Here is a 12,610-nt window from a genome sequence, read left to right as displayed (position 1 = left end):
CCTCAGCCACTCAGCCACCTCCCCTTGCAGACCCAAGCTCTGGTGGAGGGGCGAGGACATTTCCTTTGGGGCCCCGCCAGCCAGCCCGGGTGTGGGTGTGGAGGAGGGTTGCGCAGACCTCGGTGCTGGAGCATCCCCGTTCTGTCCGCCCTTGACCGACAGGTGGCTTTTGCCTGCAGCCTTCATTTCCACCTGGCCAGGGCCACACGAGCCCCCTAATCCGCAGCGATCCGCAGCTGCCTCGGTCCTTCCGACCTCCAGGGTTCCGAAGCAGACTTTCCTCAGGAGGTCCCCTTGTCCCCGAGGAGGCCCAGCGAGGGTGCATGGCTGGGCCAGAGCCTCGCAGCTGGTGAAAGGGAGGAAATCCCAGTCCACGTCCCTGTGCTGGAACGAACAGGAGTTCATGCACTGTGGACATCTTCACCGCCGGCTCCAGATCCTTCCTATGAGTGTGAGGGGAGGCTGGGCCCGAGGGACGTCCTGTCACTTTCCAGGGACCCAACCCTTCCCAAAGACCTCCTGGGCAAGAAAATCCCTCAGTCCGTCCCACGCACACCCCACGCAGTCGAGCTGCCTTTTCTTCTGCTCCGGGTGATTCTCAGCAACTGTGCATGTTCCAATCCCTGCCCCGAGTCCAGGCAGGGAGGGACGTTCAGGCGACCACGGGGAAGGGCAGAGCGATTTCGGATCCAGTCTCTGGCCCTGGACGGTGCAGACGACGAGGTGCTCAGGGACGTTTGCACAGTCTGGATGGCGGTGATGTGGGGAAGCAGGAAGATTCAGGTACAGCTCCTGGGGTTAACAGCCAGATCGAAAAGAGGAGCCTGCGGGACGCGGGATGAGCAGCCAGACGGGCGCTGGTGGCCAAGACCGAGCCTCCATCGGCCCTACCAGCTCCCCTCCGGATGGGCTCCCCCTGGGCCCGCCATCGCAGCCACCTAGGACTCCTCGAACTTCCTCAGCATCAGCCAGCGACCAACGCGAGATCAAGGGAGACAACGCAGTGGGAGGAAAAAAGGGCTTGGAGAGGGCGTCCCAAAGGATCTTGCAACCAGCCCTCAGTGGTTGAAGCGGGTCGGATCCGGGCGAGGGGTTTTTCGCTGGGGATCGAGCCCTAGAGGCAGCTACCGCCAGGTGGCGATGCAGATGGACGCTCCGCCTGCTGTAGACAGCGCATGGCTGTGCGCCTGCGCGCGAAGACTGCGGCGCTCTGCAGCCTGCAGAGGGTTGATCCATCTCAGGGGGAGACCTTCTAGGACGGTGTATTGTGCTGCTTGCGGAAACAGGTTGCAGGACGCTTGCAGGCTGCACTGTTCCTTATCCAGAAGATCAGCTGGTATAGGAAGAGTCGCTGCAGGAATGCTAGGCAAAGGAGGCTGATAGTAGGGATAAGAGGTCATTCAAGTCTTCACTTTGATGTATGCGGATCATGTTCAGGGTACATGGGGGCTACTCGAGAGGACAAGTCCTTTGTGGAAAAACACCTTGATATTCATCTACTGCCAAATGGTTATTTTGACATGCATGATTTTGTTGCGCCTTAATATAGATCTCATTAATGACACATTTAGCACAGTTTCTTAACAGCAATTTTAGTTAAATGTTTGGCCAGTGTTACCCAGCTATTTCACGGATATGAATAACATGTAAGTAAAGTTAACTTACTGGTGTTTTGGCCACTGTTTTTATTATCCTTGGTGTATAGGAGTCCTATAATTTGAAATGGCATCACATAAATCAATACTTTATGTTGGGTTACTTTATAAAGATTTACATGCTAAATACTTTTACTTCCTTTCAATATGTCTTTGTCTGGTGCACTCATCTCCTTTGCACCCAAGATTTCTCTTGGGGTATCTAGAGACACTCACTGCAGTGGTAGATGGGTGCATAGGATGGACAGTCCCGTGAAACTATGAGTTTGTTTCCTGCATGTGGTGAGTTTTCCGTGGCCCTGGTGTTTCTAGATACTGGCATGATAACTGCTAACCCTGACACCTGGCAGTGCCTGGGTCTGTCAGTCAGAAACACTAGGCCAACAGGTTCACAAACATGCTCTAACTTGTGTGTTCTTGGTGCCTGGGAGAACAGCCTGGCAGGCTGCAGTGCTGGGTGCTGATATAAAGTTTGTGGCACAATAAATCTCAACACATTTAAGTAGATCTGTTTTGTGTAGTGTTATTCGCAAAGGAAGTCTGAAAACATTTTAGCTGCATTGAAATATTGAGCAAGAGAGTAATGTGATGTTGGGAGCCAGGGATCACACTGAGAAGAAAAGACATTTAAATATGGAATGAATGAAGGCAAGAAAGAACCCTAGGATGCAAAGAAGAAAAAATAATAAAGGAAATATTTGCTTGAACTCATGATATCTTAAAGACGTATGTGTATGTGTACATGCATATACACGTGCTCATGTATATAAATCATCTGTACATATATACTTATGTGTAAGAATATTTGCATACATGTGTATGCATATATACACGTAGAGTAGTCAAGGCTCTTAGGTCCAGGTGCCAGCAGGACTGGTTTCTGGTGAAGCCTCTCTCACTGACTTGCAGACGGCCGCCTGCTTTCTGTGTCATTACATGGCCTTTTCTCTGCAATGCACGTGGGAAGAGAGAGGTCTCTGTGGTGTCTCTTCTTCTTCTTACCAGATTAGGACCACCCCACCCTTATAACCTCATTTTACCTTAATTTCCTCCTTAAAGGCATCCAAATACCTCCAAGTGCTGTCACATTGGGGGTTAGGGTTTCAACATGTGAATTTTGGAAGAACACAATTTGGTCCATAACATGGAGTGTGGCTAATTTCAGGGCTAGATCATGGTAGGTGCTAAATAACTCTGAAACATTTTCTTCAGAAAGAAAGCAAGAAACTGTTAGAAGAACAAAGAACAAACAAAAAACCTATTTGGTATGTCACAAGGAGGCTAACCAGCTTAAAGCGGCGTCGAATAGCCACAGTTAGGACAATGTGAAAACAAAAGTAATTAAATACTGATAATTATCAGATAATAAATAAATATACAGATAGTTATACTGGAGATGTAGGATGACTGTTGCTTAAAGGAACACACCATGGCCATCTCATAAAGACGGAGCAGTTGCTCGTGTGGGGAGATTATCGTTTTGCCTTCGTCATTGTAAAGATGGATTAGGTGAGAATCACCCATGAATGTTAAACACTAGGGGATTAGAGGGAACTACTGCTGAGGGGCAGGGCATCGGTGTTGTCTTCAAGCATCTCCCAACACCCTCCTTATTAGTTGCAAGGGAACAGATACTAATGACATGTTACAGATATGGGATAGAACCTTCACTGGGCAATCAAAATGATTATCATTGAGGAGGTATTTTTTAAAACCAATTACAATGAAGGACAGATGGACCTTGTGTGTCTCCAACTGTGAAACCTTGAGAAAGACACAGATTCACCCAGGTAGTCTTTTGACTGAAAATAAATGAGTAGAATCTAATTGTAAGCAAATGTAAGATACACCTAAACTTTTCAACATTCTTTTAAAAAAGTAGCGGGAGGGATGTGTATTCTTAAAATATCACAATGTCATAACTGACATAGAAAAGCTGTTGAAATATTCCAGACTAAAGAAGGTAAAGGACATTTGGCAAGGAAATGTAGACTAGATCCTGCACTGTAGGGAGAAAAAAACCCAACACATTTTGTGTCATGTAACAAAATTATTATTTGAACAGTAGTATACATAAAACTATTGAGTCAAAGTCAAATATATAACAGTTAATAACTGAAATGTAGTTACATATAAGAATATCTAAATTTGTAGTAAAACCACACCAAAGTGTTTAGTGGTAAGTTGCGTCAAATGGTTTGGAGAAAAAATATTGTATGTATATGCGTGTGTGTTTGTGTGTCTGTGTGTGTGTGTGTGTGTGTACAGAGAGAGAGAGGAAAAGAGAAAGATTGTGTGCACAAAGAAGAGAGCAATTTAGGTGAATCTGGATAGAAAGTGTATTAGTGTTCATCGTAATATTCTTATTTTGAAATCTTTACATTGCATAATATCTTGTTAATGCATTCTTAGATACCTTCATTAAAAAATTCTTTAATTTTTCTTTCAAGGTACTTTCAATCTCATTCCCAAAGTTAAAAATGAAAACAGAAAATAGACATCAATGAATGCATTAAATTGTGTGCAAACACTTTATGGTAGAAATGAGAACTTTGATAATAATTAAAAAGGACCTTCATAATGAACAGCAAACATGATACAGTAAAAATTTTAATAACTCCCCTAATTCACAAAAATAAAACAAAGAAAATATTTCAAATACTCTCCACAACCCCGTGCACAATGTGTGCCTACTCAGCACAATACAGCTCATTTCTATCTCCCACCCTCCAGAGGAAGAAACTGGAGCTCACAGGGAAGCGACCTGTCCATTGGTACGTGTTTCTGTCCAACTCCAGTACCCTGGCTCTTCCTCCAAATGGGGCACACCAATGAATCACAGTGCTGCTGCCTCAGTCTTTTCCTCACAGTCCCCCACCCCAAGTCCAGGAACACTCTTGCCACCATCTTCACCACCAGGTGCGCAGTGTGGAACCACATGGATCCCAAGCAGGAGCCATGATGGAGCCAGGCTCACACTAAGCTTGTTCTGGTCTAGGCAGGTGCTGCTTTCCAGGGCACCCTGGATGATGGTTTCAATAATGTCGGCAGGATATTTCTGTAGAGACAGAGGCAGGCAGTCAGCCAGAGAGATGGGAGACTCTCAATCATTCCCCATGACCCAGAGGCTCAGCGAGAATATGGGACAGTTACCACATGTCCAGAGCAGCTCTGGTCCTCAGTTCGCTGCAACACTCTCTGTATTAGTCTTTTTTTTGTTATAATGAACTATATGGAACTGGGTGATTTATAGGAAAATGAAATTTATTGCTTACAGTTCCTGAGGTTGAGAAGTCCAAAGTCCATCTGGTGGTGGTGACAGTGACCCAGGGGTCTCACATTCTAAGATGGTAGAAGCAGAGAGAGCAGAGAGAGAGACAGACAGACTCTCCTCTTCTTTTAAACCTCTCAGAACACACCCCCGACCACCATTCTTAATCCATTCACTACTGCACGGTCCTCCAATCCAATCACCTCTTCAAGGCTCCACCTTTCAATGACCATGATAGGATTTCCCCCCCTCTTAACAGTCACAGATTGGGATTAGTTTCCAATACAAAAAACTTGGGGGATACAATTCAAGCTTCAGGAAGCTTTGGGGGGACATAATTCAATCCACTACACTGTCCCATTCCCTACCTCTCTCGTCAAGGAGCAGATGCTACTGGGAGTTCCTTTGGAAAGGTCCAAACAGCTCTGATTGTCCTGGTGATTGCCAATGACTGCTCCAGGCTTTCAGCAACTGGGGGTCAGGAGAAGGCAACTGTGACTGGAGAACAGAGGGGTCCTCTCTTGACTTGCCTGGTAGCAAGGGCTCTGGCAACCCCTAATCTCCTTTCTGTCTCTATGGATTTGCCTATTCCGTGCATTTTGTAAAAATGGAATCATACAATATGTGGCCTTCTGTATCTGGCTTCTTCACTTAGCATGTTATCGGGGTTCATACATATTCTAAGATGTATCAATACTGCATTTCTTTTAGGGCTGAGTTATCTTCCATTGTATTGAATTCATTGAATTCTAAGTATTTTTTTTTTTTTACATATTCTGCATACTAGATCCTTATTAAATATATGATTTTGCTATGGCTGAATGTTTGATCCTTCCAAAACTCATGTTGGAATGTAATTGTTATTAATTGTACTGGAAGGTGGGACCTTTAAGAGGCATTTAGACACCTCCCAATAATGAGCTGATGCCATTATTGCAGGTGTGGGTTCACCCCTCTTGCTTTCTCTCTCCACTTCTTGGCCCTTCTGCTGTTATGACACAGGAAGAAGGCCTTTGACAAATGCCGGCCCCTCAATCTTGGACTTCCCAGTCTCCAGAACCGTGAGCCAGTACATTTCTGTTCATTACAAATTACCCAGTCTGTGGTATACTGTTATAGCAGCACAAAAAGAACTAAGGCAGATTTGAAAATATTTCTCCTATTTTGTGGTTGTCTTTTCACTCAACCTGACAGCGACATTTGATGCAGAAAAGTTTTTAATTTAGATGGAGTTAAATTTATCTGTTTTTTTGTTGCTTGTGATTTTGATGTCATACATGAGAATTCACTGCCAGACCCAGGGTCATGAAGATTGACCCCTATGGTTTCTTCTAAGAGTTTTATCATTTTAGCTTTTATGCCTTTGATACACTATAAGCCATTTTCTGTAAATGGCATGAGGAAAGAGTTCACTTTTGTTACTCTGCATGTGAACATCCAGTTTTCCTACCACGATTTATTGAAGAAAGTATCTTTCCATATTGTATGCTCTTATCACCTTTAAAAAAATCAATCGACTGCACATATGTGCTTATTTCTAGACTCTAAATTCTACTTTATTGATCTATGCATCTCTCCTTATACCCATATGAAGTTCTGATTATTCTGATTATTGTCACTTTGTAGTTCTTTTTCACTATTGTTTTGGCTATTTGGGATGCCTTACAACTGCATATGAATTTTAGAATCAGATTTTCCATTTCTGCAAAAACAGGCCATTAGGATATTGATAGGAATCACATTGCATCTGCACGTCATTTGGGGTTTTATTGCCCTCTTAATATTAAATCTTAACATTTATGAACATGGAATGTCTTTCCATTTATTTAGGCCTTCTTTAATTTCTTCCAGAAAAGGTTTGTAGTTTTCAGTGCACAGGTCTTGCACCTCCTTGGTTAAATTGATTCTCAACTATTTTATTCTTACTTATGTAAATAAAATTGTTTTCTTAATTTTCTGTATGGATTGTTCATCGTTAGTGTATAGAAATATAATCAGTTACTTTTGGTTGATCTTGTATCCTGAAACTTTGCTGAATTCACTTCTCAGTTCTACGTGTGTGTGTATTCCCTAAGATTTCCAATATACAGCGTAATGGCGTCTACGAAGATGATAGTTTTATTTCTTTTCCAGTGTGGATAACTTTTTTTCCTTGTGTCATTGCTCTGTATAGAACTTTCAGTATAGTATCAAATGGAAGTGGTAAAAGTGGGCAGCCTTATCTAGTCCATGATCTTAGGATGAAAGCTTTCAGTCTTTTTTCATTGCATGTGATGTTAACTATGGGTTTTCATAAGTGCTCTTTATTAGGCTGAGGCTGTGCCTTTCTATGCCTAACTCTTAAAAAGTAAGTGTGTGTGTGTGTTTGTGTGTGTGTGTGTGTGTGTTTAATCATGCATGGTGTTGAAATTTGTGAAATGATTTTTCTGCGTAAATTGAAGTAATCACGTGGGATTTTTCCCTTCATTTAATTAATGTGGTGCCCTACATTAATTAATTTTGTATGCTAAACCACCTTTGTATCCCTGGGGTAAATCAAAATTTGTCATGATGTACCATCCATTAAGTATGCTACTGAATTCAATTTAGTAATGTTTTGATAAGGATTTTTTGCATGTGTATGTATAAAGGATGCTGGTTTGTAGTTTTCCATTCTTCTGAAGTCTTTGTCGCAAGCATCAGGGTAATGCTGGTCTTGTAGAATGTTAGGATTTGTTCCCTTCTCTTCTATTTTTTTTTTTTTTTGATGGATGGTGATAAAGTTTGAGAAGAACTGGAGTTAATTCTTCAAATGATTGGTAGAATTCACCGGTGAAGTGATTTGGTCCTGGTGTTTTCTTTGTGGGGAGGTTTCTGACTCATCCTCTTATTTATTAAAAAGATATCTTTAGATTTCCTATCTTTTCTTTAGTCTACTTGGGAAGTTCGTGTACTTTTAAGAATTTGTCCATTTAATCTAGATTATCTGCTTTGTTGAAGTACAATTGATTTAGTATTCTTTTATAATTCTTTTTATTTCTACAAAGTCAGTAGTCATGTCTCCACTTTTAGGTCTGATTTAATTTTTTAGTATTAATTAAATTCTAGTATTAAAATAATTTTATTATATTATTAGTAAATATTATTAGATCGATCATAATTATAATTTAAATAATGTCAAAATTAAAATAATTTCAATAATGTTTTTAATAATCTTTTTTTTCTTTGTCTAGTTGAAGGTTTGTCAATTTTCTTGACCTTTTCAAGGAACCAACTTTGGGTTTTGTTGCTTCTCTCTGTTGTATTTCTGTTCTCTATTTTGTTTAACTTTGCTCTAATCTTTATTATTATTTTTTTTTTGTATTTTTCGTGACCGGCGCTCACACCGGCCATTCCTATATGGGATCCGAACCCGCGGCGGGAGCGTCGCCGCGCTCCCAGCTCCGCACTCTCCCTAGTGCGCCACGGGCTCGGCCCTGCTCTAATCTTTATAACTTCCCTCTGTCTCAGTTTATTTTGTGCTGCTGTAACAGAATACCACAGACTGGGTAATGTATAAAGAACAGAATTTATTTCCTCACAGTTATGGAGGCTGGAAAGTTTGAGATCAAGGCCCTGGCATCTGTCCTGAGCCTTCTCACTGTGTCATCTCATGGTGGAAGGTGGAAGGACAAAGAGGGCGAGAAAGAGCAAGAAGGGACCAAACTTGTCTTTTTATGAGGAACCCACTCCCATGATAATGGCATCGATTCATTCATGAGGGCAGAGTCCTCATGGCCTAATCACCTCCTACAGGTTCCATCTCTTAACCCATTGTACTGGGGATTAAGTTTCCAACATGTGAACTTTGCGAGACACATTCAAATTCTAGCAACTTCCTTTCATGCACTGTGGGTTTAGTTTGCTCTTCTTTATCCAGCTCCTTAAGGTGTAAAGTGAGATTACTGATTTAACACTTTCCTTTTCTAAAAATGTAGATGTTTATGGATAATGTTTTCCCTTTGAACATGCTTTCACTCACTCCCATATTTCTGGTATGCTGTGTTTCATTTTCATTTGTCTCACAGGATTTTCTAATTTCTCGTGTGATTTTTTTAAACCTATTTCTTGTTTCAGAGTGTGTTCTTTAATTTCCACATATTTGTGAATTTTCCAGTTTTCCTTCTGTTAATGTTTCCTTGTTTCATTATTGTGTAGTTGGATAAAATATTTTGTATTACTTCAAATTCTCAAAATTTATCAAGACTTGTCTTGTGGCCAAACTTATAACCTAATCTGGAGATTGGTTCACGTGCACTAGAGAATAATATTAGAAAATATTCTGCTGTTGTTGGGTGAAGTGTTCTGTATATACCTGTAGGGTCTTGTTGGTTTATAGCGTTTTTCAACTTCTCCACTTCCTTACTGATCGTCTGTCTGGTTGTTTTATCCAATACTGAGAGTGAGGCATTGAAATCCCCAACTGCAATATTGTCTACTTTTCCCTTCAATTCTGTCCACTTTTGCTGTATATATTTTGGGGATCTGTTGGCAGGTTTATTTATGTTTATAACTGTCCGTTTTGAGGAAAAGACCAATAACATATAAGGTCGTTCTTTGTTTCTCATAACTTATATTCTATTTTGTTTAATATATATATATAGAGAGAGACACCAAAGCTGTGTTTTGGTTACTATTTTCATGTAATATCTTTTACATTATTTCACTTATACCCTACTTGTGTCTTGGATCTGGAGTTAGTCTCTTGTAGACAACATATCATTTGATCACAGTTTTAAAATCCATTTCACCAACTCTGTCTTTATGCCTCCTTCTCTATTACTATCCTTTTGGGATTCTCATCATGTGTATGTTCGTGCTATATGGTGCGATATGGCATCCCACAGGCCCCTTAGGCTCTGCTCACCTTTCTTTTGTTCCTCAGACTGGATAATTTCACTTGGCCCAACTTCTAGTTCACTGATTCCATCTTACGCCTGCTTAAATCTGCTGGTAAATCCCTCAAGTGAGTTCTTCATTTTGGTCATTGTACTCATCACCTCCAGAAATTTTATTTCTTATTACAATCTTCATTACTGCTATAGAGGAAATCACTCGACTTTTGCATATTGGCCTTCTACTTTGCTTGTTATTTCTATTCACTCCCATCAGGGCACAGGACAGCCAGCTTGAACTTTCACAGTGGCACTGAATAATATGAACTCTGAAGTGTAGTAATTCTAGATGATAGTCAGGAGGGGGCCCAAATCCTTTGTTAAACAGTCAACTTAAGCTACCCGCACTGAGTCATATTGGCCACAAAAGGGCGACTGAGCATGCCTTTCCTGACCCACGTGTGGCCCTGCATGTTGCACGGGTGGCCTTGGTTATTGCATCCCTGGTAAGGACAAGAGCATCCTTCCCGTGGTACTGACCAGAGGAGGAGATACCGCTGTGGGACTGCCAAGTCCACGGTGAAGGAAAAGTCTTTTCTCAGCCTTTACAGATAAAGAGAGAGCTGTGTCCCTGGCTTCTCCAGGGACATTTTTCTTAAATAGAAACACTTTTTCTTTTTCTGGACAGTCCCCAGGAGTTTTATTCTTGACTTTCCCATGTGATATTTCAACAAGGCATTTGACAAAATTCTCAGTCATTGAGGAGTGAACATTCCTCATCCCTGCACGAGGTAATGTTTTATAAACATGCAGCTTGATTCTGCAGAGGAATCCCCCAATGCATTCAGAGGGAGAGGAAACTCCAACAATTGGGAAAGAAATGGATGAAATAATAGTTCTTTCCTTCTATACAAGCCTGAACTGACTGGGGAAATGAGTGCTCCCATGGACTGGATTTTATTTTTTTGATGATTCGTTTTTGCTACAACATGAAAGCATTTGAAAAAGATGAAAAACAGCAAAGTAGTACATTAACACTCACAACATTATTTAGGTTTATATCCTTTACACCAAAAAGCAAATTTTATTGTAAATTTTCTTTCCCAGTTTTAATGGAAGCAAACTCATCAACATTTTAAAAATGTACTTCTTAGTTTATCTCATTTTTCCTTGAAATTGACATGTTTGACAATATCTACTGACCCAGTGACAATATTAAATACCTGTTAATTAACTTCAGCTTATAAAAAAACCTCTTTTCCAGGACTTCACTAGGACCGGTGTTGCTAAAAATTACATATCAAATCCACTTCCAAATCTGGAAAAGAAATAAGCAAAATTTCTTAATCAGTTTGGACATTGAGACGTTATGGTTCTGTTTTACTTTTTAAAATACTTGCTATTGCATTATCTGAAGAGCTGACATTTAAATCAGCACTAAAGCGGTGTGAGCTTGGGGTGGGAAGATCGCCTGGCTGTGGGTTTGCAAATGGAAGATGACAACGGAGCCCAGCGCAGAGATACCAGCAATGCTCGACTGTGTTGTTCTGAGACCTTGTGACCAACATTCATGACTTAGTATCTAGTGGAGCCATTATCTGAGATAGGAGATAAGAGGACAAGTAATTTTTATGTGTGGAGGAATTGAAGGATATCAGTTTGAGACATATTTCATTTTAAGTGTTTCTAACATGCTAGTAGTGACTATGCTTTGCAAAAGAAATCTAGACACGAGCTTTTAGATGCTGTTGTCATCAAGATGATGGGAGAAACTGCAGCATGTGAAGACACGAACCAGTTTTCCAAGACAGTTTGTAGTGAAAGAGCACACGGAGGCTGGGACTGGTTCAGGGATGTTCCAGTAGTTCGTTCGGGGAGGACCTTGCAAAATGCACAGACAAGGCGTGTTCACAGATGTTTGAAGTTGACCTGGAGCCTGAGATGTCAGAGGAGCCTGGGATACAGAATGATCTGAGATGGAGGTCATGCTCCAATTATACTTTACTCCACGTAAGGATGAGGAAGAGAAACACCGACTAGACTTATTTATGGAAAGAGTATTGGGTTATAGCGAGATTCATACATGAGGAAAAAGGTTGGAGATGTGAGGAAATGGAAGCCAAATGTTCGGATTTCATTAGGAAGAGGAGGAAAGAACGGCGCTGAGGCTGTGGAAGGAAGTGCAGAGGAGTTCTCCTTTCCAGGGCAAAGATACCTAATGAGTTAAAGACGAGAGGACGGATGGAGAGTGATGGAGAGGTTGCTGAGAGTGAAGACCTAATTTACAATCAATAATATAAAGTTCTGATCGTGTTAAAGGGAAGGGACACAAATCGGAAAACTTGGACTTAGCTGGGGCAGACATGACACTTCAGTTTTATTGAGGAGAGAGGAATAAATAAAGGCTATAAACGGAGGGAACTTTGTAGATTTTGTGGCTGAAGTATTTTGTCAAATGAGCCATTTTATCTGAGTACTGAAAAAGCGAGGCACAGGATGAGTATATACGAAACTCAAAATGCACAAGAATGTTCGAAATAGTCGTGGAGCCTATTGATTTAATGAGCTCCACCTACTAGGACTGCTGGACATACAAGGGCACTTCAAGAAGTTCACGGAAAAATTCGCATTACCTTTTCATTCTATTTTTCCATGAACATTTTGAAATACCCTTGTATGTGAAAGACATTTAGGGATTTCCCTAACCTCTTCTTTGTCTCTGTGTTTACAGCAGGATCGATATCCCAGCCACATGTTGTTTCAGGTGCAGCAGTGGAATAAGCAGACATTTGTTGTCACAGAGGTTGGTTTTGGGATGAGCAGATGCGGTG

Source organism: Cynocephalus volans, chromosome 10, assembly GCF_027409185.1.
Source record: "Cynocephalus volans isolate mCynVol1 chromosome 10, mCynVol1.pri, whole genome shotgun sequence".
NCBI classification, from domain to species: domain Eukaryota; kingdom Metazoa; phylum Chordata; class Mammalia; order Dermoptera; family Cynocephalidae; genus Cynocephalus; species Cynocephalus volans.
Note: the sequence above shows the minus strand (reverse complement) of the source record.